Genomic DNA, 25,544 nt, shown 5'->3' with positions numbered 1-25,544 from the left:
TTTTTATACAGCGGAACACATAACTCTCTCTCCTCTCACCCACTCAGTCTCTGTAACAGTTTGTACATAAACACACCAATCCACACTGTCTCTGTCTTTTTCCCTCCAGAAAGTCTATTTTTGCCCCTCTGAGAGTTGCCCCGAACTTGTCCCCATGCCAAATACCCATGAGGACTAACTAGACGACGACATCCCTTCGCCTTTCCCCTGTGGGGACTGACTTAACCGAAACCCCCATCCCCATCATGAAGTTGCTACAACCTAGTCTATGAATTAAAGTTTACAATGTAGGCGCACAGGTCGAGAGAAAAATGTGAGTAATCAAGGTGACAGACAGTGACACATTTAATACCACCTTGCACACTCTTGCCTGCATCTAGCTGATCTGGGGTGTAATCATTAGGCCAACAGTTGCAAACAAGAGTTTCTATTGGACAAATTCAGATATGTTCATCTCTGTTTCATTCTGTTTAAGGTTTTATTTTCAACAGAATCAGCGGAATGAATACACACACCCCTGATCACGTGCAGTTCACTTTCATAGCAGCCACATACAAACAGCATGATCACTTTCCTCGTTGTATTCATTCTCGCATCTACAAGCTCTCCTCCTCGCACCTTTTCCCTTCACTTGGGGACTTCAGTGCCATCTTGCACAACAAATCAGCTATCTGTGACCAGGCGAAAAAAACCTTTCAAAGCCAAACTTTCATATCATAACCGCTAACCGCTACACACAGCCTATATCGTTGTCAACATATTAGCTAACGTCATAGCTAGTCAACACAGCTACTAGAACTAACGCGTTAGTAAACCCGCAGTACAGCAAGCAGTTTAGCAGTTACACCGGCAGGCCCCGGTGGCAGTAAATTGGAGATGGGAGAACCCGATGGTCACTCTGACAGAGCTCTGGAGTGCTGCAGAGATGGTTGTCCTTCTGGAAGGTTCTTCCTTCTGGAAGGTTCTCCCATCTGTCACGGTTTACTAAGCCAGAACCCAGAAGCAGACCAGGACAAGGTAAGTGGTGTCAAAGGTGAGTGTTTATTTAACTGATCCACGGGTGATGTTGAATAATCCAGGGAACAGAGCGGGCGGCGTGGATGAGTTGTAGAGGGTGCAGTGGTTGGTCCAATGATGGCTCGGCAGCCGCCGACCATCAGGCAGAGGTTGGGTGAAGGTTCCGGACGAGTGACTGTAGGGAGAACAAAACGGAGGTAAGCATACAACCAGCAAACAAGGTGCAAAACAACAAAACTAATGCTCTAAGCTCTAGGACTGATCCGCTGATAAACATACTGTTCATGGCTAACGATCCGGCAGGGAATGGATGTCAGGTCAGAGCTTATGAAGGTGATGATCAGGGCCAGGTGTGCAGATTGCTGATGGAATGCAGGTGTGGAAATCAGGAGAGCTCCCGCCTAGCAACGTAGCCCGGCAACCAGGCAGGGAGCGTTCCAGAACCCTCGGGAAACTGGAGATCCCGAGCAGAAAAACTAATACACATACAGGAACCGACTCAGACTGCCGGAATCGTTACAGTATCCCCCCTCCGACGAACGCCACCGGGCGGACTCCCCGGAGCGCCAGGATGGAGGCGGTAGAAGTCACGAATGAGGTCAGCATCTAGGATCTGTCGCCGCGGAATCCAACTCCTCTCTTCAGGACCATACCCCTCCCAGTCCACGAGATACTGGAAACCCCGGCCCCGCCGTCTGGAATCCATGATGCGTCGCACCGTGTAGGCAGGACCACCTCCGATCATCCGAGGAGGAGGAGGAGGAGGCGGAGGAGGCAACAGAGGACTGAGGAAAACAGGCTTGAGGCAGGAGACATGAAAGGTGGGATGGACTCTGAGCGTCCTCGGTAGTTTGAGTCGAACTGCCACCGGATTGATCACCTTCTCCACCACAAACGGACCAATGAACTTCGGTAACAACTTCCTAGACTCAGTCCGTAAAGGAAGATCCCGTGTGGCCAACCAGACCCTATCTCCGATGGTATAGGTGGGAGCGGGGATCCGGCGACGATTCGCCTGGAGCTGATACCGGTCCGAAACTCTAAGGAGTGCCTTTCTGGCCCGATGCCAGGTCCGGTGGCAACGACGAATATGGGCCTGAACAGAGGGCACTGAGAGCTCCTTCTCCTGAGAAGGGAACAAGGGAGGTTGGTAGCCATACAGGCACTGGAAGGGAGACATCCCAGTGGCAGATGTAGGGAGAGTATTGTGGGCATACTCAACCCAAGGCAACTGAGAGACCCAGGAGGTGGGGTTGGAAGAGACAAGGCAGCGTAGCGTGGATTCCATCTTCTGGTTGGCTCTCTCCGCCTGACCATTAGATTGGGGGTGAAAACCAGATGTGAGACTGACTGTAGCTCCAATGGCCAAACAGAAGGACTTCCAGACAGCAGAGGTAAACTGAGGGCCACGGTCGGAAACGATATCACTGGGCAAACCGTGGACCCTGAAAACCTCCCTAACCAGGATCTCGGACGTCTCCGAGGCAGAGGAAGCTTGGCAATTGGCACAAAGTGGGCGAACTTGCTGAATCTGTCCACGATAGTCAGAACGACCGTGTTCCCCTCAGAAGAGGGCAACCCAGTGACAAAGTCCAGGGCCAGATGCGACCATGGTCGCCGGGGAATAGGAAGGGGGTGAAGTAGTCCAGAGCTGGGCCGATTGGTACTCTTATTCTGCGCACACACTGGACAGGCAGCAACAAAACCCCGAGTATCCTCGGCCATGGCAGGCCACCAAAAACGTCTGCGAAGAAACGCCATCGTCCGAGCCACGCCAGGGTGACAAGCCATCTTGCTGGCGTGGGACCATTTGAGGACAGCAGGACGAACCGACTCAGGCACAAACAACCGACCGGGTGGACCGTTACCGGGACCGGGCTGCGTCCGAAGGGCCGCCATCACCTCCTCCTCAATCTTCCACATAACTGCTCCCACGACGCAGTTCCGGGGGAGAATTGTCTCGGTCTTGGACCCACTCTCTTCCGTCTTGGAGAACATCTGGGACAAGGCGTCCGCCTTGCCGTTCTTAGATCCAGGTCGGAACGTCAGGGAAAAAATTGAATCGTCCAAAAACAACGCCCACCTGGCCTGGACGGGGAGTTGAGACGTCTAGCCGATTGCACGTAAGCAAGATTCTTGTGGTCATTCCAGACAATAAACGGTTGCTCCGCCCCCTCCAACCAGTGGCGCCACTCCTCCAAGGCAAGTTTCACCGCGAGAAGCTCCCGGTTGCCCACATCGTAGTTCCTCTCCGCAGGCGAAAGGCGACGAGAGTAGTAGGCGCAGGGATGGAGTTTACTGTCCGTGGAGCATCGCTGCGACAGGATGGCGCCAACTCCCACATCAGACGCGTCCACTTCAACGACGAACTGACGGGCCGTGTCCGGTTGAGAGAGAATCGGTGCGTTGGTGAATCGTCTCTTCAAATCCAGAAACGCTCGATCCGCCTCCGGATTCCACTTGAAGGTCCTGATACTGGAAGTCAAGGCAGTTAACGGAGCGGCCACACGGCTGTAATCCCGGATGAATCTGCGGTAGAAATTCGCAAAAAAAAAAAATCTCTGGAGCTGCAATCTCGTACCGGGCTGGGCCCATTCCAGAACCGCTCTAACCTTCTCCTGGTCCATCCTAATCTCTCCCCTGGAGATGATGTACCCGAGAAAGGATGTCGTGTGGGCGTGAAACTCGCACTTCTCGGCCTTCACGAACAGGCGATTCTCCAACAATCGCTGCAGAACCTGCCGGACATGCTGGACGTGGTCGGAAGGTTCCTTCGAGAAGATCAGAATGTCATCCAGGTAAACAAACACAAAGAGACCGATCATATCTCTCAGGACGTCGTTTCACCATACTCTGGAATACCGCTGGAGCATTGGTCAGTCCAAACGGCATCACCTGATACTCGGTGACCCATCGGTGTATTGAAACCCGTCAACCACTCGTCCCCCTCTCTGATCCGGACCATGTGATACGCATTGCGTAGGTCTAGTTTGGTGAACACCGTAGCACCCTGTAAGGAGTCGAAGGCAGAGCTCATCAAGGGCAGGGGATACTTGTTCTTGACCGTGATGTCATTCAACCCCCGATAATCAATACACGGTCGAAGAGAGCCATCCTTCTTACCCACAAAGAAGAATCCTGCCCCCAGGGGTGATGACGAGGGACGAACGAGACCAGCAGCTAGGGACTCCTTGATGTAGATCTCCAAAGCCTCACGTTCAGGTCGGGAGATACTGTATAACCTTCCCTTGGGGTAGACAGCTCCAGGGAACAGGTTGATGGCACAATCATATGGTCGGTGGGGAGGGAGTGACAGAGCCTTCTGCTTACTGAACACTTCCCCCAAATCGTGATATGTCTCGGGAACCAGGGACAAATCTGGGGTTTAGCCTCAATCACCTGACTGGGAACCGAATGGGGACAGGCAGTCTTGAGACAGTTAGCATGACAATCAAGGCTCCAACTCGTTACCTTGCCCGTCACCCAATCGAACGTGGGATTGTGTTCCTTCAGCCAGGGGTATCCAAGGACCAGAGGAACATGGGAAGACGGCAGAATGAAGAATGAAATCATCTCAGAATGATTCCCCGACAACAGCATCTTAACCGGTTCAGTCCTCATCGTGATACGTGCCAGACTACTGCCGTTCAGAGTGGTCGCTTCAATGGCTTCCGGCAATTGCTCCTTGGAAAGCCCCAGCTGTTCCACCAACTCGGCATCAAGAAAGCTTCCACCGGCACCTGAATCGATAAAAGCGTTAATCGCTAAGCTCTGATTCCTGTTCATAAGGGTAGCCGGGAAACGGGGTCTGACAGAGGTATTGAGAGGTCGAAACTGGCTCGCTAAAAGTCCTCCCAACTTTAGCGAGCCGCGCAGTTTGACGACCGCCGGGAACAGGTGGCGAGGTAATGTCCCGAACCACCACAGTAGAGGCAACAGTTAGTCCTACGTCTGAGTTGGCGTTCCTCCTTGGTTAACCCGTGCCGCCCTACTTGCATTGGTTCAGAATCGGGAAACAGGACCTCTCCACTAATCCTGTGTGGTGGACGATGATCGACGTATTCTGGTCCAATCACCGACCCGACTGGAACCTGAGAAGCTGATCGATTGGACGGAACCCATTGCTTCTCCCTCCTTCGCTCTCGGACTCGATTATCCACCCGAATAGACAAGGCTACCAAGCTGTCCAGGTCACTAGGCTCCGGATAGGAGATCAACTCATCCTTGAGCTGCTCCGACAGACCCTGGTAAAAGGCCGCTTGCAGAGACTCCTCATTCCACCCACTCTCCACAGCCAACGTCTTGAACTCGATCACGAAGTCGGCCACGCTGCGAGTTCCTTGGCGAAGCGAAAACAGGCGCCTAGCTGCGTCCCTCCCTCGGACGGAATGGTCGAAGAGCTTCCTCATCTCGGCCGTGAACCCCTGGTATGAAGCCATGCAGGGGTCCTGTCGTTCCCAAACGGCTGAAGCCCACTCCAGCGCTCGACCACGCAGCAACTCAATCACAAAGGCTATCCTAGCCTTGTCTGTGGCATAAGAGTAGGGCTGTAGATCGAACACTAACCCACACTGCATAAGGAAAGAACGGCATCTTCCCAGCTCCCCCTCATATTTATCCGGCGTCGGAACCTTGGGCTCACGGAAGGACACAGCTCCAGAAGCGGCAGGCGAGATGGGTGAAACCGGTAGTGGATCCTCCACCGGAAACTTGCGCTGGTTCTGGACCTCCGTCAGACCGGTAGAAAGGTTCCGAACTGCCAACGCGATCTCCTGTAGCTCCGTGCTATGATGGCCCAACATCTTCTCCTGATGGGAAATGGCATGGCGAACAGAGTCCAGGTCCGCTGGGTTCATACTGGCCGGATCGTTCTGTCACGGTTTACTAAGCCAGAACCCAGAAGCAGACCAGGACAAGGTAAGTGGTGTCAAAGGTGAGTGTTTATTTAACTGATCCACGGGTGATGTTGAATAATCCAGGGAACAGAGCGGGCGGCGTGGATGAGTTGTAGAGGGTGCAGTGGTTGGTCCAATGATGGCTCGGCAGCCGCCGACCATCAGGCAGAGGTTGGGTGAAGGTTCCGGACGAGTGACTGTAGGGAGAACAAAACGGAGGTAAGCATACAACCAGCAAACAAGGTGCAAAACAACAAAACTAATGCTCTAAGCTCTAGGACTGATCCGCTGATAAACATACTGTTCATGGCTAACGATCCGGCAGGGAATGGATGTCAGGTCAGAGCTTATGAAGGTGATGATCAGGGCCAGGTGTGCAGATTGCTGATGGAATGCAGGTGTGGAAATCAGGAGAGCTCCCGCCTAGCAACGTAGCCCGGCAACCAGGCAGGGAGCGTTCCAGAACCCTCGGGAAACTGGAGATCCCGAGCAGAAAAACTAATACACATACAGGAACCGACTCAGACTGCCGGAATCGTTACACCATCTCTACAGAGGAACTCCAGAGCTCTGTCAGAGTGACCATCGGGTTCTTGGTCACCTCCCTGACCAAGGCCCTTCTCCCCCGATTGCTCAGTTTGGCCGGGTGGCCAGCTCTAGGAAGAGTCTTGGTGGTTCCAAACTTCTTCCATTTAAGAATGATGGAGGTCACTGTGTTCTTGGGGACCTTCAATGCTGCAGAAATGTTTGGTACCCTTCCCCAGATCTGTGCCTCGACACAATCCAGTCTCGGAACTCTACGGACAATTCCTTCGACCTCATGGCTTGGTTTATGCTCTGACATGCACTGTCAACTTTGGGACCTTATATAGACAGGTGTGTGCCTATCCAAATCATGTCCAATCAATTGAATTTAGAGGGTATTGTGTGTAGATTGCTGAGGATTTTTATTTATTTAATAAATTTTAGAATAAGGCTGTAATGTAACAAAATGTAGAGAAGTCAAGGGGTCTGAGTACTTTCTGAAGGCACTGTAAGTGAAAGTGAAAAAAAAAGCCTAATATAGCTCTCTCTCTCTCTCTGTCTCTCTCTTGCTCCTGCTTCATTTTGGAATAAATTAATTTGTTCAAAACTGTTCAACTATTGTCTTTCTCTCTCTTTGAGTCAACTACTCACACCATTTTATGCACTGCAGTGCTAGCTAGCTGTAGCTTATGCTTTCAGTACTAGATTAATTATCTAATCCTTTGATTGGGTGGACAACATATCAGTTCATGCTGCAAGAGCTCTGATAGGTTGGAGGACGCCTGCACGAATGCGCACCAGATTGTAGGCGCTCCTGAAGTCCAGTTTCGTGAAGTACCGCGCCCCGTGCATTTGCTCGATGATGGTTGGGATGAGGGGTAAAGGATAGCTGAACTTAACGGTGGCTTTATTCAGTGTTCGATAATCAATGCAGGGGCGCAGTCCCCCATCTTTCTTCTTAACAAAAAAGAAGCTTGAGGAGGCTGGTGACATAGAGGGGCGGAGAAAACCCTGCTGGAGGCTCTCCTGTACGTAGGTCTCCATGGCCACAGTCTCCGCGTAGGAGAGGGGATAGACGTGTCCTCTCAGGAGGGCTGCGTCAGACAGCAGGTCAATGGCACAGTCCCAGGGGCGATGAGGAGGCAGGCGTGTAGTCTGGGTCTTAGAGAAAACCCGGTCCAGATCCTGGTATTCCTCCGGTAAATCCACTTGAGTGGCGTGGTCCGGACTTTCCACTGTAGTGGTGTTGACAGACACCACGAGACACCTCCCCTGACACTCCTGATTATCCAGGGATCGAACCGGAATGGGTGACTGTAGGGGAACAAAAGGAATGCGTAATGCAGTGGCCAGTGCGCTATCTAAAAGATTCCCGGCAGCTCCGGAATCAATCAGAGCTAACGGGAGTGAGGGGCTAGGGTATTCAGGGAATTTAATGGAAAAACACACTGGTTGAGTTGACAGAAAAGGAGAGCAGATCTTGCATCCTACCTGGGTTGGAGCAGGGGAATTCCCTGGGTTGTCACCTCCTCGCCTATTAATGGAGGGCAGGTCGGGGAGAAATGACCCCTTTCTCCACAATAGGAGCAGAGGCCCAGATTTCTCTTTCTCCTACGCTCTGCCTCCGACAAACGTGCAGAGTCCACCTTCATCGGCTCTTCGTCGAGACCGCAGGAGGTTGTCCAACCGGATCGCCATGCTGATGAGCTGGTCAAGTGACAGGTTGTCATCACGGCAGGCTAACTCCATCTGTACCTCCTCCTGCAGTCCGCTGCCGAAAACGGTGACCAGAGCCGACTCGTTCCATCCGGTGGAGGCCACGATTGTCCGGAACTCCAGGGCAAACTCCGAGGTGGTCCTAGATCCCTGGCGTTGTCAGAGTAGACGCTCACCCCCCTCTCGGCCCTCCACAGGATGATCAAACACCGAGCGGAAGAGGAGGGTGAAGCACTCGTAGGACTCGACCTCGGGTCCGCCCGTTTCCCAGACCGCGGCACCCCAGTCCAGGACCTGTCCGGTCAGTGCCGAGATGACTGTGGCAACCCTGTCTCTCCCGGAGACAGCCTCGGCTGAGCGAGCAAGGCACAGGTCGCATTGGAGAAGGAATCCCTTGCATCTCGCTGGCGTGCCGTCAAAGCGCTCCGGGAAGGACAGGGGTATTCCGCGGACCGGCTCAGATGGGACGGAGGCAGGTAATAGTGGTGTGGGGGGTGGTGCCGGAACCGGTGCTGGAGACTGGAGGGACTGCACATTCCCCTCCAAACGCAGGATGGTTGCCAGCACGCTGTCCATGGCACTGCCGAGTCTGGAGAGACAGTCCTCATTATGCTGGACTGTCTCTACGATGATCGCCAGCTCTGCCTTTCCCGTTGTCTCCATTTTCACTGGGTTGATTATTCTGTCACGTTGTATACTGATAGAAGACAGGCGCAGGAATACGTAATAGGGTTTTTTATTTCTCTACCCAACATAAGGTACGTCATGAAAAACGACGGGGATGAAGCCCAAAACAAACACATATATATAACACAGGGATGTAACCCAAACAAAAGAGCGAGGTGTAAACCTCTAAACAATACAGGGTAGAGACCCATAATAACAAGTGCACAATTACATGGTATGTAAACCGTAATACAATTTACAGTAACACGTAGCCGATACAACAGAGCACAGGTACTCACGAGACCAACTGACATGGGACAATAATTGACATGGACAATGGGGAACAGAGGGCACATATATACACATACTAATCAGGGGGAATGGGAACCAGGTGTGCGTAATGAGACAAGACAGTCTGGGGTTGGTGGTAATGATCCAGGTCAGTGACGCCTTGAAGGCCAGTGACGTAGACCTCCGGAGCTGGTGAACGGAATGAGCAGCAGTACCGGGGGGATCCGTGACACCAGTCCATCTCCCTTAGTCTGGTTACACACTGAAAAACTCCAAGCCTACAAATCACAAGGCCCTCTCATCATCATAGGCTAAACAAAACCACCAGTGTCGGCCGCTGATTGGCTAAATACTCGGGGCAAAGCAGCATGACAGAAATATGATGCCATGTTTTCGACCTACCAGTAGTTTTTTTGAGAAGATACAGTATATAAAGCGATTGTGACACTCTGGCTCTAGGATTTTTGTATGTGAGCTAGAGTGTATGTTGTTTTGTTGGGGATTTGGGTTTTTTCTATGTTGGTAGTTCTGTCGGGTGTATTTCTATGTTTGCAGGTCTTTGGGTTGTTTTTCTAGGTGGTTGTATGTTGTAGTCAATGACTCCCAATCGGAGGTAACGAGTGTCAGCTGTCGGCTCGTTATCTCTGATTGGGAGCCATATTTAAACTGTCAGTTTTCACCTTTGTTTTGTGGGTTATTGTTCCAAGTTAAGGTATTGTTCCAGTGTTCCATGTTTCTGTCTGTGTTACAGAGGACTTCACTATCGTCATTTGTTGTTTTTTCGTGGTTGCTTTATTTAATAAAGTAATTATGTTCACTCCACGCGCTGCGTATTGGTCCGCTTCCTCAGACGATCGTGACAGAATAACCCACCAAAAAAGGACCAAGCAGCGCGTCCAGGAGCAAAGGGTCTGGACATGGGAGGAACTGTTGGACGGTAAAGGGTCCTGGACGTGGGAAGAAATCCTGGACGGCATGGATCGCCGTCCATGGAGCGAAACAGAGGAGAGGCGACGGAGAGAGGAGCAACGGCGTCGGCAGAGCCAACGTCGGAAGGACGAGAGGCAACCCCAAGAAATTTTTTGGGGGGGGCACATGGCTTGGGCGACGGAGCAGCAGGAGGCTGCCACAAGGCAGAGTCAGAGGGCTGCCAGGTTAAGGGGGCTGACGGAGGCAGAGAAGGGACGGATTCAGTGGGCTACCAGGTCAAGGGGGCTACTGGGTAAAGCAGGGAAGGAAGGTGTTGAGGCACGGCGTGAGGTACTGGGGTGTGTAACCAGTTCGGTCCGGCCCGTTCCTAGTCCCGAGTGCAGCCAGTAGTGTGTGTTCCCGTACGGTACGGCCTGTTCCGGTCCCTCGCACTAAGTGTAAGGTGCGCATCGCCAGCCCGGTTCGGCCTGTTCCTGCCATACGCACCAGGTATGCGGTGCGCGTCGCCAGCTCAGCCCGGCCTGTTCCTACTCCACGCACCAGGGATACGGTGCGCCGCCAGCCCAGCCCGGCCTGTTCCTACTTCACGCACCAGGGATACGGTGCGCTCGCCAGCCCAGCCCGGCCTGTTCCTACTCACGCACCAGGGATACGGTGCGCTTCGCCCAGCCCAGCCCGGCCTGTTCCTACTCCACGCACCAGGGATACGGTGCGCCGCCAGCCCGGCCCGGCCTGTTCCGGCCACTCGCACCAGGGATACGGTGCGCGTCGCCAGCCCCGCCCGGCCTGTTCCTGCTCTCCGCACTAGGCGTGAGGTGAGTCCCCAGGGTCCAGCATGCCCTGTTCCGGCTCCCCCGCACTAGGCGTTATGGGAGTCCCCAGGGTCCAGCATGCCCTGTTCCGACTCCCCGCACTAGCCCTGAGATGCGTGTCCTCAGCCCGGTACCTCCAGTTCCGGCACCACGCATCAGGCCTACGGTGCGTCCCCAGGGCCAAGCATGCCCTGTTGCTGCTTCCCGCACTAGCCCTGAGATGCGTGTCCTCAGCCCGGTACCTCCAGTTCCGGCACCACGCATCAGGCCTACGGTGCGTCCCCAGGGTCCAGCATGCCCTGTTGCTTCTCCCCGCACTAGCCCTGAGATGCGTGTCCTCAGCCCGGTACCTCCTGTTCCGGCACCACGCACCAGGCCTACGATGCGCCTCAGACGGCCAGAGTCTGCCGTCTGCCCAACGGGGCCTGAACTGCCCGTCTGCCCAAAGCCTGCAAAGCCGCCCGTCTGCCATGAGCCATCAGAGCCGTCCGCCAGACCGGAGCCGCTAGAGCCTTCCGCCAGACAGGATCAGCCAGAGCCTTCCGCCAGACAGGATCAGCCAGATCCGTCAGTCGGCCATGAGCAGCCAGATCCGTCAGCCAGCCATGAGCAGCCAGATCCGTCAGCCAGCCATGAGCAGCCAGATCCGTCAGCCAGCCATGAGCAGCCAGATCCGTCAGCCAGCCATGAGCAGCCAGATCCGTCAGCCAGCCACGAGCAGCCAGATCCGTCAGCCAGCCATGAGCAGCCAGATCCGTCAGCCAGCCATGAGCAGCCAGATCCGTCAGTCAGCCGCGAGCAGCCAGATCCGTCCAGCCAGCCATGAGCCGTCCAGCCAGGATCCGCCAGAGCCGTCCAGCCGGGATCCGCCAGAGCCGTCCAGCCGGGATCCGCCAGAGCCGTCCCAGCCGGGATCCGCCAGAGCCGTCCAGCCAGGATCCGCCAGCCAGCCAGGATCCGCCAGAGCCAGCCAGCCAGGATCCGCCATTTAGTCAGGTGCTGCCCCTTAGCTCGGTGTTGCTCCTTATCCTGGTGCTGTCCCTTATCCTGGTGCTGTCCCTTAGCCTGGTACTGCCCCTTAGTCCGGTACTGCCCCTTAGTCCGGTACTGCCCCGTAGTCCGGTGCTGCCCCTTAGTCCGGTGCTGCCCCTAGCCCGGTGCTGCCCCTTGTTCCGGTGCTGCCCCTTATCCCGGTGCTGCCCCTTATCCCGGTGCTGCCCCTTAGGCCGATGCTGCCCCTTAGTCCGGTGTTGCCCCTTAGTCCAGGTGGGGTTAGTTGGAGGGTGGTCATTGGGAGGAGGCTACCGAAGCAGGTTGTGACTGTGGTGGGGTGGGGATCACGACCGGGGCCAGAGCCGCCACCGTGGACAGACGCCCACCCAGACCCTCCCCTAGTCCTGATGTTGGTGCGCCCGGAGTTCGCACCTTTAGGGGGGGGTACTGTGACACTCTGGCTCTAGGATTTTTGTATGTGAGCTAGAGTGTATGTTGTTTTGTTGGGGATTTGGGTTTTTTCTATGTTGGTAGTTCTGTCGGGTGTATTTCTATGTTGCAGGTCTTTGGGTTGTTTTTCTAGGTGGTTGTATGTTGTAGTCAATGACTCCCAATCGGAGGTAACGAGTGTCAGCTGTCGGCTCGTTATCTCTGATTGGGAGCCATATTTAAACTGTCAGTTTTCACCTTTGTTTTGTGGGTTATTGTTCCAAGTTAAGGTATTGTTCCAGTGTTCCATGTTTCTGTCTGTGTTACAGAGGACTTCACTATCGTCATTTGTTGTTTTTTCGTGGTTGCTTTATTTAATAAAGTAATTATGTTCACTCCACGCGCTGCGTATTGGTCCGCTTCCTCAGACGATCGTGACAGCGATCTCTGCATTTGAACAACAGCATAAATACACCAATTTCACTTTCGCATGTCAAAACCGAATGACCACTGCTGCACATGCTGCCTCAGTTTTGAACAGATTAGATTATACTATTTAAAATGAGCAGCCAGCTCACGAACGAACGAGTGCACCAGGTAGAACGCAACAAGCATACAGACGCAATAAGTGAAAACACATTATCTAAGTGGGGATAGCTAGCTACCATAATGTCACAAAGCATGATGCGCTAGCCAGTTAATGTTCATTCTGATATAACTTCATATTTCCGAGTTAGTCAGATATGAGTTTAGAAAGACTTGGATGGTCCATTTACTTTGTGCTGTTATAATTTATGCTAGCAGTTCCCTCTCATAGCCAATAGCTGGCAAAAAAATCCAAGCAATGTTCGCAAAGCCTGTGCGCCCATGGAGGTGGAGCTGCTGCTGCTGGCAGTCACTGAGGGGCAGAGTAGTAAGTACACTGAACAGCTTGTTTTGAACAATATATTTTTGAAATATATTATCTAAAAATATAGATTTATTTATTTATTTTGTTGACCAATCACAAGTGTTATTTTTTTTACCAATGACAAGTGGGGCGCCGCTCCTAATGCCCTAATGGGCGGGCTGCCCAAGTAAGATCACCCTTGATTTTCAAAACACTGCAAGAAACCCTTCAAGCTTTCTCTCTCTGTAGTGGGGCTATTTTGGGGAGACTAAGGGGGAAGAAGCTAAGGGCTAATTACAAGTGCCTGGTTTCAGTTTGGAAAGCCCATTTCTTGTGTAGTTGTGGGAGAGAAAGTGGGGAGAATATGTTGGGGTCTTATGTGGCCAACTCTGCATGCCTTCAAGGCTCATGGGAGGGGAGCCTCTCCTCCATCGTAGTCAACGAGGCCGTGAAGTCACCGAGGTCCCATGTCTGAATATTTTTGTTGTGTGGACCAGTTCGGTCTTCCTCAATGTTCCTCAACTGATTTACCGCAAAGATGTTTTCAGCTCAACGTTTAACGTCACACACTGTACAGTAAGCCTGTTATGAAAGTTTGAGATCTCAGATGTTATCCAATCTATTCTAAATGAAGTTACACATTTTTTGCGGTTCCGCCACACTGATGTATTTGTATTCAGAGCAACACTAGTAATTGCTTAATGGAGCGAATGTCATGCCTCGGAAAGACATTAGGTCACTGTACCTGTACGAAGGGTCAGGCGGGGTTAAATTGATATTACCCGTTTCTGGAACAAGGAGGAAACGCTCAGTTGTGTCTGTTATATAGCCTGGGTTTGGTGTGTTTGACCCTGAGAGACGTAGAGCATCAGGAATGAGAAAGGTAAACATCTCCAGTGAGAGGAATGCTAACACAGTAACACTCCCAGCTAACGTGTTATCACTGTCATGGCTGCCCTATTATGGCCTGGCTAACACTGATACAGATATATACACTACATGACCAAAAGTATGTGGACACCTACTTGTCGAATATCTCATTGAAAAATCAATACATTTACATTTTAGTCATTTAGTAGACGCTCTTATCCAGAGCGACTTTACAGTTAGTGAGTGCATACATAAAAAATATATATAATCATACTGGCCCCCCGTGGGAATCGAACCCACAACCCTGGCGTTGCAAGCGCCATGCCCTACCAACTGAGCTACACAGGGCCTAGTGGGCATTAATACGGAGTTGGCCCGCCATTTGCCGTTATAACAGCCTCCACTCTTCTGGGAAGGCTTTCCCCTACATGTTGGAACATCGCAGCGGGGACTTCAATCAATCAATCAAATGTATTTACAAAGCCCTTTTTACATCAGCAGACTTGCTTCCATTCAGCCACAAGAGCATTAGTGAGGTCGGGCACTGATGTTGGGTGATTAGGCCCACAGTCGGCGTTCCAATTAATCCCAAAGGTGTTCGATGGGGTTGAGGTAGGGGCTCTGTCCAGGCCAGTCAAGTCAAGTTCTTCCACACCAATCTCGACAAACCATTTCTGTATGGACCTCGCTTTGTGCACAGGGGCATTGTCATGCTGAAACAGGAAAGGGCCTTCCCCAAACTGTTGCCACAAAGTTGGAAGCACAGAATCGTCTAGAATGTCATTGTATGCTGTAGTGTTAAGATTTCCCTTCACTGGAACTAAGGGGCCTAGCCCGAACCATGAAAAACAGCCCCAGACCATTATTCCTCCCCCACCAAACTTTACAGTTGGCACTTTGCATTTGGGCAGGTAGCATTCTCCTGGCATCCGCCAAACCCAGATTCATCCGTCAGACTGCCAGATGGTGAAGCGTGATTCATCACTCCAGAGAACGCGTTTCCACTGCTCCAGAGTCCAATGGCGGCGAGCTTTACACCACTCCAGCCGACGCTTGGCATTGCGCATGGTGATCTTAGGCTTGTGTGTGGCTGCTCGGCCATGGAAACCCATTTCATGAAGCTCCCGATGAACAGTTCTTGTGCTGACGTTGCTTCCAGAGGCAGTTTGGAACCTAGTAGTGAGTGTTTCAACCGAGGACAGACAATATTTACGCGCTTCAACAATCGCCGGTCCCATTCTGTGAGTTTGTGTGTCCTACCACTTTGCAGCTGAGCCGTTGTTGCACCTAGACGTTTCCACTTCACAATAACCGCACTTACAGTTGACTGGGGCAGCTCTAGCAGGGCAGAAATTTGACGAACTGACTTGTTGGTAAGGTGGCATCCTATGACTGTGCCATGTTGAAAGTCACTGAGCTCTTCAGTAAGGCCATTCTACTGCCAATGTTTATCTATGGAGTTTGCACGGCTGTGTGCTTGATTTTATACACCCCCCCCCCCCCACACACACACACACACATTCACACTTACATCAGGTAGTCTACAACAACATACCAGTTTAACACATACCAGTTGATGTCCAGACTGGAGCCGCCCCATCTGCTGTGGCTGTAGCGGCTAATTGGAGAGCGTTAAAGAAGAATGGCTGTGATTAGCACAGATCAGGGAGATTAGGAGATGAAACGCAAGGGGACAATGGCTGTTGTTCACATGCAAATCAGACTGACCTTAAATGACAGTTAAAGGCCTTTGTTTCTGGAAAGGATTAAACCAAAAGCTGAATGGTTGTGTACCACAGCTGATTGGCTCCAGTGGGATCCAGTTTCTGGTTTGACCTGAACAATGTCCTTCCTTGCTGCTCTTCAAGGCAAATACATTGAGACTGCGACATCGTGTATGCTTGTGAGAAGATCTTTGTTGTAGAATCATTCAAAACAAGTGGACATTTTATTGAAGTTGCAAACAAATAGCCCCATGTAAGAGCTCTAGTCTAGTGTACATCAGAACATCAGCAATGAATGTTCACCCATTGAAGTCATGAAAAATGTATGAACACTGATTGTATGCACGCCATGGTCAGATTTTAGGAATGAACCTCTCAGTTTGATCCTTGGTCTTACATGCCCACTTTGCCTTTAGGAAGTACAGTGGGGAAAAAAAGTATTTAGTCAGCCACCAATTGTGCAAGTTCTCCCACTTAAAAAGATGAGAGAGGCCTGTAATTTTCATCATACGTACACGTCAACTATGACAGACAAAATGAGGAAAAAAAATCCAGAAAATCACATTGTAGGATTTTTAATGAATTTATTTGCTAATTATGGTGGAAAATAAGTATTTGGTCAATAACAAAAGTTTCTCAATACTTTGTTATATACCCTTTGTTGGCAATGACACAGGTCAAACGTTTTCTGTAAGTCTTCACAAGGTTTTCACACACTGTTGCTGGTATTTTGGCCCATTCCTCCATGCAGATCTCCTCTAGAGCAGTGATGTTTTGGGGCTGTCGCTGGGCAACACGGACTTTCAACTCCCTCCAAAGATTTTCTATGGGGTTGAGATCTGGAGACTCCAGGACCTTGAAATGCTTCTTACGAAGCCACTCCTTCGTTGCCCGGGCGGTGTGTTTGGGATCATTGTCATGCTGAAAGACCCAGCCACGTTTCATCTTCAATGCCCTTGCTGATGGAAGGAGGTTTTCACTCAAAATCTCACGATACATGGCCCCATTCATTCTTTCCTTTACACGGATCAGTCGTCCTGGTCCCTTTGCAGAAAAACAGCCCCAAAGTATGATGTTTTCACTCCCATGCTTCACAGTAGGTATGGTGTTCTTTGGATGCAACTCAGCATTCTTTGTCCTCCAAACACGACGAGTTGAGTTTTTACCAAAAAGTTATATTTTGGTTTCATCTGACCATATGACATTCTCCCAATCCTCTTCTGGATGCACTCTAGCAAACTTCAGACGGGCCTGGACATGTACTGGCTTAAGCAGGGGGACACGTCTAGCACTGCAGGATTTGAGTCCCTGGCGGCGTAGTGTGTTACTGATGGTAGGCTTTGTTACTTTGGTCCCAGCTCTCTGCAGGTCATTCACTAGGTCCCCCCGTGTGGTTCTGGGATTTTTGCTCACCGTTCTTGTGATCATTTTGACCCCACGGGGTGAGATCTTGCGTGGAGCCCCAGATCGAGGGAGATTATCAGTGGTATTGTATGTCTTCCATTTCCTAATAATTGCTCCCACAGTTGATTTCTTCAAACCAAGCTGCTTACCTATTGCAGATTCAGTCTTCCCAGCCTGGTGCAGGTCTACAATTTTGTTTCTGGTGTCCTTTGACAGCTCTTTGGTCTTGGCCATAGTGGAGTTTGGATTGTGACTGTTTGAGGTTGTGGACAGGTGTCTTTTATACTGATAACAAGTTCAAACAGGTGCCATTAATACAGCTAACGAGTGGAGGACAGAGGAGCCTCTTAAAGAAGAAGTTACAGGTCTGTGAGAGCCAGAAATCTTGCTTGTTTGTAGGTGACCAAATACTTATTTTCCACCATAATTTGCAAATAAATTCATTAAAAATCCTACAATGTGATTTTCTGGATGTTCTTTTCTCAATTTGTCTGTCATAGTGGACGTGTACCTATGATGAAAATTACAGGCCTCTCTAATCTTTTTAAGTGGGAGAACTTGCACAATTGGTGGCTGACTAAATACTTTTTTTTCCCCACTGTAGATGGCACATCAATTTGTTTACTATCCCTCACTGTCACTCAATCATCGTTCATGAGCTCATCATCAGATCTGAGCTGATGTTACACAGTGTCTAGGAGACCTACAATGGCTTTGTGGCTAAATGGATTTCCCGGTGAAAACATTTTGAAGCACACAACACAAGGTTGTCTCTCTGTCTCGGGGGTATCTTCACTCGCTCACATATCGCCAGAGGAGTCTCTCCTCTCTCTTTTTCTCCTCACTCTGTTGGAGAATACATTTATTTTCCATCTTACCAGTCAAAAGGAAGTGGCTTCCAAAACCCTCTCCTGATGTGGTTTTCAGAGGAATAGTTTGTAGTCTGCCATAAGAGAGCAGGCAGAGATTAGTTGTCTGCTTCAATTTGAGATTGCTTAGAACTTCTGACGAGTGCTGCTCGTTGACATTGGAGTATAGGGAGGAAAGGAAATATCTGACTAATTGATTTGGTTGTGGGAGTGTTGGCTCAAGGGTTATTAAAGCTGGAATCATTAATAGTAAAGCTGTCACGTCTGTTTGCGATATTACAACAACAAAAAAGTTACTGCAAACAACGAAAACAGTCCCCCCTCGGACATCATTACACGTGCGATGGAACAGCAGAATATGTCTGCACCTTTTTTATACCACTTTGGGCGACGCGCCTCTCCTCCGCTTCGTCAACAAAACAATAAGAAGGACCGTGGCGCTGTTTCCCCTACTGCGGATTCCATCTTTAAGTCCACTTATGGAGTCTCATGATAGGATGCCTTCATTTGGATGATTAGGACCTTCTGGGCCTCAATAGACAATGGTTGGAACAGACTGAGGCATTTTGGGAAATGTCAGTAAGCAAGAAGTGTGGGAATTTTCTGCAAAGCTTTCTTCTTACAGCTCACAGTCAGTAAGCAAGAATCGTAAGGATGACAATTGGATGAGGAACTGATCTAGAAAGATGACTCACATGAAATCAAAACAAATTGATTGGTTATTTGTTATTTGTGTTTGGTAAATTTGTACACATGCTATATTAATAATATATAATATATATGCCAATTAGCAGACGCTTTTATCCAAAGCTACTTACAGTCATGCGTGCATACATTTTCTGTATGGGTGTCCCGGGAATTGTACCCACTAGCCTGGCGTTCTCGCCCTTTGGATATGCTAGCTACCTAGCGGATTTCTTCCCTGATAGCTAGTGCTACTGTAGCTAGTGATCGCTAGTGATAGCAAAATCTGTCTGTGCGAAAATAAGCATTAACCAGTCAAAAAGGGGATTTTTTGTATGGCGTTCAATGAGAGAGTGTTGAATACGTGAGGCTTAGTTTGATCGAATAGAAGTTTCGTAATGTTTAGGTTGTTACAAATGTACTGATATAAGTGGCATCCCGGCAACTTTGAGAAAACAATGTTATATCGTAACTGTGCCTGTTGTTCACTTGCGAATCTGCCCTCTCATTGGCTAGAATGTTACCGCCTTTGCAGAAATGTATTCCCATAGTTACAGCATTGACTCCAGTCACTTGCAGTGAGAGTGATTCACAAGCAAGGTCTATTTGAAACATCGCCATCTCCTGGCAGCATTTACCCAGCAGATTCAGAGGCTTGAAAAGCCCCTAAAGATTGAAAACCCCATAACATCTTTGCTGACAATTTAGAAAGAAAACCTCAAATGTAACATCATTCATGATGGTTTATATTTTAGTTAGTTTTGCAATCAAAGATAATAGTTTCAGTATAGTTTTAGTTTTTCAAACGGTTTTGTTAATTATCTTATTTCAGTTTACTAAATAGTTTTTTCAAGATTAGTTTGTATTAGTTTAAAAACCTTGCAGATAACACACACACACACACACACACACTTTTTCTCTCTTTGTCTGTCTCTCTCTCTCTCTCTCTCTCTCTCACTCTCTTTCTTTTTTGAGAGGACATTCACATGATAAACATTAATAGACCATGATATACCATGTTCAAATGCACTAGGACATTAAACAATCCACTGTGAAATCTTAGCATGGTAAGAATACTGCATGTGAAACCATGGTTACACAGCACTTCTAGGCCATGATGAAATGATGGGAACTCTACATTAAGAGAGGTATGAAATGGAATAAGGCTTGTCCATCAGCTATGGGAAAACCTTGGAATGGGCCACCCATGTTTAGGAAAATAGAGTGGGTCCAAAGCAATTTGCACAGAGATCCCAGAGATTGCCAAAGAGCATCAGAACTGCGACTCAGTCCGACTCCAATGCCAAAGGTTTCAAAACATATTTTCCTTCTCTTTTGTGGAAAGGAAAAACTGCTAGTGGAACCAGTCAAATATTTGACATGATTATTTTCATTAAATCATACATTGTTTTCTTGGTTATAGAAATTGTCCATTGCTTTTGTAGTTGGAGTTGATAGTTATGGTGGATTAAATTATAGCTGAACGGTGCAACCTGATGAGGATAAATAAACTGGAGCAGTTAAATTTTTAAATAAATGCTCAATCTGATTTGAAAATTCATCTGGTTTCAATTTATCAGTGACTCAAGCCCTCTCGAGGCAATGAATATAGAATACTGTGTCTGGAAACAAAAGAATAGGAAAGAGGCCAATGTGGTTTGACATTTTTCGAGGAGGAGGGAGCAGGGGGTTGTGTTCATCCGAATCCCTCACGCACTGTGGTGGCGGAGGCTGAATGTACTGTATTGCTCGTGTGGGTTGCCACGGCAACAGTGAGAGCAGGAGTATAGGGGAACTGAGGTCCTCCAGTCTGGTACCTCTTCAAATTTCCCCGGCTCTCTCCGACTTGTACAGACATGATGGCAGCATTTGGGTGGGGAGTAGGGGCGGAGCTTTCACTCCCATGGGTGCGAGGCATAGCCAAGGGCCTCCCCTCCTCGTTATTCCTACCAATGAGGTCCTCGCTGGTGGCACTCTCATTCCTCCCTTCCTGCTCAACATCAACATTTGTCATGTCCTCCTCCTGTCCTGCCCTGGCCTCGCTGCTAGCTGTCGGAGTCGGAGCACTCTCATTCCTCCCTTCCTGATTTGATGCTGCCATGCAGCTGCTGCTTCTGTCATTGACACGGTCACCAGATTCACTGACAGTGTCAGGGACGTTGTTGTTAGTCTCAATATATTCATGCTGCTCAACTTTACTAAAGAAATGTATTAAGGGCACATATGACCAGGTCTTTTTATCCTGTTCTTCCTTTTTGTCTTTGCTTCTGAGCCCCAGATTTATACCTACGTTCCATTCTAGCCATAGCTCTGATTTTTTGCTAGCTAGCCTGCTAGATCTAACGCAAATGAGTGGACGGTCACAGATTGGTTGGATCCTAAAATGCATTATTTGAATCCATGACAACAGAAGAATGCGCCAATGATATGCGAGGTAATATCTTAAACAAATGCAGACATAAAGGTAACATTTTACAGGACACCCAGCGTCATAACACGTTATAACACGTTATGACACGGTCATAACCATGTCATAATATGTCATAACAGCTGACATAACTTGTCATAACTTGTTATAATATGGTCATATCACTGTCATGACACATATTTAGACCTGTTGTGACATATATTGCGTTATTTTATGGCTGGTTATGGCACCTACATAAGAGTGTCAAAACCCACTAAACCTAGCACACAAGGCAAAACGTTCCATTACACCATAGCCTATGTGTCAACAGTATGTTTATGTTATATATATATATATTTTTAATTGACCATGTAAAATGATAATTGTAATTACGCACACAGTGATGTCAGACATGCACCTACCCCAATGCTCTGTTGCTGATGACTGGGATTAATGCAGGAGCAGATTTCAGGAGCTGGACAAGACACCCTCTTTTTGACTGATGACTGATATAAGGGCATTTACGTGATAGGCCTATCTGGCGTATATGATTATGATGGTCATAATTCTTCTTGACAGTGTCATAAAGTGTATTTTTTTAGTCCAAGTAAAGTGACACAGGATGGTCATAATGCTTCATAACAGTGTCATAAAGCATATTTTCTACAAGTTATTTAATAAAATATGATGAAAATAACATGACTGAAACAACAAATGATTTTAGAAACAAGCTTTCAAAAGAAAGGACATTTCTTTGCAGGGAAAAAAACTGATTGGAATAAATGTGGGTTTTGACACTCTTATGTATGTGTCATAACCAGCCATAAAATAATGTAATATATGTCACAACAGGTGTAAATATATGGGTCATGACCGTGTTAAGACCATATGACAGGTTATAACAAGTTATGTCAGCTGTTATGACATTATGACATGGTTATGACCTTGTCATAACGTGTTATGACACTGGGTGTCAAGTAAAGTGTTACCATATCATTTTTTCTGCTTGTCACAATTTTTTTCAATGATATGACAAACGTTCTTGGGGGCTTCTCTCATTGGCTGCCTTGGGTGCGCATTGAAGCTCCGCCCCTGGTGGGGAGTGTTCAGGTATGCGCTCAGACACATATCTGTCTGCCTGTTAGCATACACCAGACTCTGAGAACAATGAGTCTCAAAAATAGACTCTCCTTAAAGAAAGCCTGGTACTTCAACAACGTAAGTAAACTTCTGAGAACTTTGTGGGAGAGTTTCATTATATTGTCTTGTGGTGGTAAAGGACTCCTGTTTTTGTTAAGGCATCTGCTTTAGTAATTCCTCTCTCTCTCTCTCACTCTTTCTCACTCTTTTCTTCTCCTCTCTCTTTCTCTCTCCTCTCTCCCACTCAAAACAGCTGTGTCGGGCGTTCTCTCTCACTAAGGTCTATCTGGAGTGGGGAATCACATTCATTGTGGTAACGTTTGTTTTCACAGTTGTGCTTTGGGACAGAGGAACTGCTTCAACTTGCGTGAAGGTTGAAACTGCATTTCTCTCTGTGTGATCAACAAAGTTAATCTCTCTTAACCCAGTTTTAAACAAGTCAGTAAGTGGGATGTGATCTGGCATAGTTTTAACTTTTTCTACAACTCTGGTCTTTAATATAATAATATATGCCATTTAGCATACACTTTTATCCAAAGTGATACATTTTATGTGCGTGGGGTGCCAGGAGTCGAACCCACCACCCTGGCATTACGAGCGCCATGCTCTACCAACTGAGCAACAGTTGGGTAGACGTGGTCTGTGGTCTGAGCTACAGCTCAGCTGAGCTACAGTGGTCTGAGCTACAGTTTGGTACCTGGGTCAGTGTTGAATGTGTGGTGTTTATGACAAACCCGCATTTGTGTTGGAAATGTATGCATAGCCTGTGGCTGCCATATGTTAATGCTTACATTGGACAAGTTTAGTTTTATTTCTCTCTTAACATCATTGTGGTTACATCCCACATGGCTGCCATGCTCTTCTCTTGATTTGATTTGGATGCCACTATCAGATGTACAGTCAGGTCCATAATTATTGGCACCCATGATAAAGATGAGCAAAAAAGACTGTAAAATAAATAATACAAATACTGAGCTATATTGTATACAAAAAAAAGGGACAATTATATTATTTTATACTAATACGATTGCTCAGAGAAATAGATTTTGTTTAACAAGTTATACAAATAAATCTGAAAAAGATTGGTGTCAATTATTGGCACCCTTGTTTTCTATACTCTGGCACCCTCCCCTTGCGAGGATAACCCATCTGAGTATTTTTCTAAAATGTTTTGTGAGATGGGAGAACACATTGGAAGGGATGTTGGACCATTCCTCCATACAGAATCTTTCCAGATCCTTGATATCCTTCAGTCTGCGATTATGGACTGCCCTCTTCAATTCAAACCACAGGTTTACAATGGGGTTCTAGTCCGGAGACAAAGTAGATTTTTGTGGTCTATTAAACATTTCTTTGAGGATGTTGATGTGTGCTTAGGGTCATTGTCTTGCTGGAAGATCCACTTGTAACGAAGTTTCAGCTTCCTACCAGGTTTTTGGCTAGAATGTCCTGGTACTTGGTTGAGTTCATGATGCCGTTGACCTTAACAAGGGCCCCAGGACCAGTGGAAGCAAAACGGCCCCATAACATCAAAGATCCACCACCATATTTTAACATAGGTATGAGGTTATTTTCTGAATATGCATCCTTCTTTCGACGCCAAACCCACCACTGGTGTGCTTGGCCAAAGAGCACTATATTCGTGTCATCTGACCATAGCACCGGTTCCAATCCAAGTGCCAATGCCGTTTAGCAAACTCCAGGTGTTTACATTCATCTCAATAAAGGCATTTTTTGGCAACCCTTCCAAAGAGCCTATTGGCGTGGAGGTGACATCTAATTGTAAATTTGGAGACTTGGTGACCCTAAGATGAGACCAAGTTTTTCTTTGCCTCCCGAACGATCTTCCTCACAAGATACACTTGCTTCCAATACCAGGCAAGTTTACCACTGTTCCAGTGGTTTTAAACTTCTTAATTGTTGTCCTAATACTGGTAAGTGGTATATACTTTTTTTCTACCCATTGCCATTTATGAAGGACAACAGCCATTTGTCTCTTTTCGTTTGTGAGCTCTTTGCCTTTTCCTATGGTGATGGATGACAAAGGAATATTACATGCGTGTTACCTCATTTTTATACCCCAGTGAAACAGAAATCCATGTAAAGGCCACAATACAGTTCCCTAAACTGAGATTAATTTTAAAAAAGTATAACGTTAATGCAGATTTTATTTTGTTGCAATTTAATTTATACGAATATTTAGGGATGCAAATAATTTTGACATCTTGTTGAGAGAAAAAAAAGTATATAATAAAATCAGTATTTTTTGCTCATCTTTATCAAAGGTGCCAATAATGTGGGACCTGACTGTAGCCTACATTACTACTTTGCAATCAGTGTATAATCTGTGTACCCCCCGTGAGCTCTCTACCAGAACCTGTGCTATATGAAAACATCAGGACTTCAGTAAACTGTGTCTTTACCAAATGGTGGATAAGGATCCACTGGTGGTGGATCAAAGCCTTCATGGATCACTAAAGCCTTGGTTGTAGCTAAAAAAAAATATTGTTTTGTCCATTTGGAGTGTCAAAAGGTATAAACATTTGCTTTTGTTGGCTCTAAATGCTGAAGAGGTTTGTGAAGCTGAACCACCCCACTAATTATAGGATCAAAGCTTGTCCTGCCTAGCAGAGACGTAGCCAGGTAAGCTCATTTACTACATTTCTATGCAATTTAAAAACTAAAAAATGCTATTTGGAGAACATAAAAAATGACCCCAGCCATTATCACATTGGTTGCTGTTGCTTCATTCGTCTCAGTCGATTTACAAACACATAGCCTATTAGCTTTACAATTAGCCACTACACATTAACTCACATTAACTCAGCAGCGGGATTAAAAACTATAATTGTATATGTACAGAGGGATCTGTTAGCAGAAAAAGTATTTTATTAGCAAAAAGTGAACAAATACATTTGCTTTACGTAACTTTTTCTGTTGGAGTTTTATAGCTACATTCCTGCAATTCTACACATTTTGCCATGTTGTGGGGAGAAATTTCTGCCGTTTTTAAAAGTTAATTTCCTGTAATTTGACCAATTTTGCCATGACGTATGCCATGTTAATATGATATCTGAGTGAGAGTGACTAACCAAATCAATGGTTGAGCACGTGCCCTGTGTGCTCGGTCGGTAATTCAGCCATGATTAGCTGGCTAGACTAACTAGACAAATGTATCAATCTAACTTTTTTTACTGACATGGGCTAATTGATTTAGTGACATACAACAACAGGAAAACTGCTTATGCACAACCAAGTTTCGAAATTGCACCTTGTGTATTCT

The 25,544-nt window shown here is 47.8% G+C and overlaps 1 protein-coding gene across 1 annotated transcript in view; it reads left to right on the top strand.

The window, feature by feature from the left end:
* Positions 1–25,544, top strand: part of LOC121571149 (regulator of G-protein signaling 12) — a 69,394-nt gene that overhangs the window by 21,779 nt on the left and 22,071 nt on the right. The window lies entirely within an intron of this gene.

Source organism: Coregonus clupeaformis, chromosome 8 (assembly GCF_020615455.1).
Source record: "Coregonus clupeaformis isolate EN_2021a chromosome 8, ASM2061545v1, whole genome shotgun sequence".
Lineage (NCBI taxonomy): Eukaryota > Metazoa > Chordata > Actinopteri > Salmoniformes > Salmonidae > Coregonus > Coregonus clupeaformis.
The sequence above is the reverse complement of the archived record's forward strand: the minus strand, read 5'-3'. Positions and strand labels throughout refer to the sequence as shown.